Source organism: Piliocolobus tephrosceles, chromosome 12, assembly GCF_002776525.5.
Source record: "Piliocolobus tephrosceles isolate RC106 chromosome 12, ASM277652v3, whole genome shotgun sequence".
Classification (NCBI taxonomy): domain Eukaryota; kingdom Metazoa; phylum Chordata; class Mammalia; order Primates; family Cercopithecidae; genus Piliocolobus; species Piliocolobus tephrosceles.
Window position 1 is genome coordinate 79,420,542 of NC_045445.1, and position 4,354 is coordinate 79,424,895.

At 42.5% G+C, this 4,354-nt stretch overlaps 1 pseudogene; it reads right to left on the reverse strand.

The window, feature by feature from the left end:
- Nucleotides 1–2,202: 2,202 nt before the first annotated feature.
- On the reverse strand, nucleotides 2,203–4,010 carry LOC111536196 (annotated as a pseudogene).
- Between the last annotated feature and the right edge of the window lie 344 nt (nucleotides 4,011–4,354).

Genomic DNA, 4,354 nt, shown 5'->3' on the forward strand with positions numbered 1-4,354 from the left:
TACATACATGTACATTGTTAGAGTTCAAGTGAATATACAGTTTTCAAGTGTGTAAATAAATTCAATAGCACTACAAAAATGCAAGTCATCTGAGAAGTTTACAATGGTCCCCAAAACTATAGGAGAGAATAAAGTAAAATAGCTATAGGTAATTAAAAGCTAATTAGATAAGTTACAGTTTCATCCTTCAGATTAAAGTACTCCAATATAATCCATACCACAGCAAACAAAATCCTGAAGAATTCTGCTGCCAATCATCTTGCCTCTTAACCGCAATATGACAAGAACATACATAAAAGAGATTACTGATTTAGTAAATGCTATCATCTCATAACCCATTCACACCACTGGCCTGTGATATTCTTCCCCTGGGAGAGATGTCAAGATTTAATGAGATTCTATCATAACCTGTAGAAAAAATGAGCAACACGGAAACATTCCAATTCCAATCTTAGGTGAGTTCCAATGAAATTACCTGAAGGACTGAACTAGTGCTTTTAGTTAAGGGGAAAAGTGCCCTAGATTTTAAAAAATATGTCTATAAATCTAGTTTTAAAAACATAGCAATTGGCTGCGTGTGGTGGCTTATGCCTATAATCTCAGCATTTTGAGAGGCCGAGGTGAGAGGACTGCTTGAACCCAGGAGTTCAAGACCAGCCTGAGCAAAATAGACCCCCATCTCTACAAAAATAGATTTTAAAAACTGGGCATGGTGGCATATACCTGTGGTTCCAGGTACATGGAGGGCTGAGGTAGGAGGATCGCCTGAGCCTGGCAGGCCAAAGCTACAGTGAGCTGTGATCGTGCCACTGCACTCCAGCCTGGGCGAGGAGAGCAAGATTCTCTCTCAAAAATAAATACATAAAATACAGCAGTCCAAAAATGTGTCATCTTCTTTCTCTTCACAATTTTATAACAAGGGGGTAAAATGCCTATGAGTCTATTCATTATGGAAAATAATAAAGAAACAACCATTTGAGACTGAGGCATTTTGGTTTTCTACTGGCTTTAGATTCTATTAACTGCATTAAGCCCCTCACTACAACTTCCCCAGTATCCTAGAAACAATTTGGGTTTCCTTTTAGGGAGGAACAGGAAGTATTCAAAGGACAGACATATGGACACAGGCACTTCAGGGTCGAAGTCTGTGGTTTCTTGTGTCTCAAGACTCAATGTCTTGAGAAGTTGGTGGACCCTGTTCTCCATCCAGAAAGTGCTGCCAAAGAAACCAGGGGATCTAGCAAAGACTCAGGAGAAAATGGCCAAAGGAATTCTGACATTCCATACCTGAGTGAACTGTTTTCATGAGTGCTTTCATCACCCAATCCCCTATCAAGGCGCTGAACAGGTGGCCAGCAGGAAACCTGCTGTCGCAAGAGGAGGGCTTTGACCAACTTCCCCTAGTTGAGTAAAAAGTGATTCTCTTAATTTCAAGACGAGGGCTTTGACCAACTTCCCCTAATTGAGTAAAAAGTGATTCTCTTAATTTCTGTATTCTATTTTTCATATATCCAGTAGAAGGGCCCTGTGGATCTAAATAGAGCACATTTTAAGGCTAGAGAGTAGTAGAAGTTGATGTTTAGACGAGGCAGCTTGTTCAAAATCTGAAAGGCACACCCAGAGGCTTTCTCGAAACATTTTGGCTCCCATAAAAAAAAAATTAAAAACAGGACCTAAGTCTGAGAAGCTGGGTACATTTACATGGTATCAAAAATTTAGCATCTGCAGCCAAAAGCCATACCTGTGCTACTCATGAGAAAGTACATGTATGTAACAGTAGCAATTGCATGGTCCTTTTCTTATTTAAAGCTTTCTCAGGTAAGCTTTAATAGCTGGAGGATATATATTGAAAAATATCTCAACATGAAAGAAAACCCCAGTGTTGAAACACATTAATACCTCCTGTGCCATCTGAATCTCTGGCTCAGAACTTATGATCACGTCTCTGGTGGCCCTAAAATATTTACAATCTAGTTAAAGGCACAGTGACATTTAAAAATAAAGTCTTGGGGACCCATAGTAAAAAATTCACTGTAATTATTAACCTGGCTTCAATTGGTAAAATTGACTCTTGCCAGATAACATGCGAGGGAGATGATGATTCGAAACCTGCTAGCTGGTTATGAGGCATAGCGAGTCCTTAACCTCAAGAACAGGTGGAAACAAACTCACGGAAACATGCCCGTGTTTTATTCTGGTGATTTACATCTTTTCTGCTTTTTTTTTGCTAACGTGAGCCCGGATGTGGAGCGTGGGGGTTTCTTCCATGACTGATTGGCAGGTTGTCAGTGTAGTCTTCCAGCTTAGGATCCTGGAAATCCTTCTTGCTTATTATTGTTTTCTTCTGTTCGAGGAGCAGCTGGATCAGCTCATTCTGGGTTAGCTGTGCATACGCAAAAGCAGAATCCAAGGGGTTGTTTTTCTTCATCATGGTCTTGTTGATCAAGTTCTCCCTGATGACGGTGGCAGTTCCCAAGCTAGAGATAGCGATCTTGGTGGCCATTGTGTTCATGGACTTCAGGATGAAGTCAAGGTTTGACAGCTCTGGTTTTTGGAGCCATCGCACAATTGGTGATTCTGTTCAGACTTGGATTCTTGGTCAGCTTTTGGTTCTGTGATCTGCGCATCTTCAAAGGGGTTCAGAGAGTTACCCCTTCTGGAGACAATAGCTGCAGTATCTTTCTCCAGTCTTCTCGTAAGGTCTTCAACAGGCCTTGAATCATCCTACCCGGCTTGACCTCCATAAGCATGCTTTCTTTCTTCCCCAGGATGGTAAGAGGGTTTTCACCTTCACTGTTCTTAGCCATATCCTTCTTCCCCATCACCCAAGAAAGCAAAGAAGACTGTTGTTATTCTGCTTCTTGCCCTCTTTGGTTTCTTTTGCAGCTTCCAAGCTTGCTGGAGCCGTGTTTTCTCTAATGTCCCCACAGAACAGTGGTCAGTAGGATGGTAGAGACATGGACTTCAGAGAGTTCTTGGTGGAAGACTCAAAGAGCCACCTGTCATGAGACATCCCACTTCCTTCCCCAGGTTACTTTCAAGACTGAGCAGCCAGGTTTTTGGTAGATAAGAACAAATGCTTCTTCCTGAAGCCCTGGGGCTTCAGGTAGGAAGAAGGACTGCTATATTTGTTCTCACCCTTGGCTTCTGACTGCTCCAATTAAACATGGTTCCCATTGATACAGACATTAGAGTGGGAAAGGACTTCACTGGTAGACCAAAGACCCCCAAGAAAGGAAAGTCTTTCCATTTTGGGAAGGGTGATGTTGATTTCGTTTAGCTGCTTAAGATATGTACCTGCTATTGTCTTGTGAGACATGACATCTGAAGCTGAAGAGGAGTCCCTCTCATTGTTGTCATTGTCCCACTGGGACTGAAAGTCTCCCAGTTGAAGCAGCACTTTAGCTTTGAAATCGGCAGGGCAATCATGGATCAGGAAAACAGTGTTTTCTGCAAATTAGACTTGGAAAACAAGATCTTGATCCTTCTTGTCTTTGGACGAAGACTAATCATCACTTTCAACTGAAGGTGTAGTGCTGGAGACTATCATGGAGGCAGCATCTGATGCACTCTCTGTATTATTCCTCTTGATCTTGTCTTTAAGTTTTCCAGATGGATTCTGAGGCTCGTCTTTGATGAAAAGGCAAAACATGCTGGCAGTCATGTTGTTTCTCATAAACTGGATGTCAACCTCAATTTCTCCTCTTTATCCTTCTCTCCTGGTTTGGATTTCAAGATATACCACTGCATCTTCCTGCTCCCCTAGTCTGGGTGCAACTTCTGCAGGTACACCTCGGCGAAGCCCAAGTACAGTAGCAGCAGCAGCTCAAAGGTGGCCTCCTCCTCTGACACTGAGGTGGCATACTTCTACTTACCCACGTGAATCAACGAGTACATGTTGCTTGTACCTTCAAGCCCTTGACTTTTGGCCCCTGGCCCTATGCCTGCAACACTGTCACCTGCACGTGGATTGGAAACCACATAGCCCCTGGACCTGCTAAGGCCATTAAGGACAGGATGATGATGCCTCGGCTGATTGACGTGAGAAGATTGCCACGATCCATGGCCTCTACGGCTGTCCTACCAACAGAAAATTCATAATGTTGTGCAGACATTACCACTACCTAGTTCCAGAACATTGCTATCACCCCCCAAATAAATCCTGCATTCATTAAGCAGTCACCCCTAATTTCCCCCATCCCTGTCAACCACTGATTTGTGTTCTGTCTCTATGGATTCCCCTGTTCTGGATAATTCATGTAAATGGAATAATACAATAGATGCCTTTTATCATGGGTTTCTTTCACTTAGGATGTTTTGTAGGGTAATTCTTACAGCATTTATCAGGACTTCA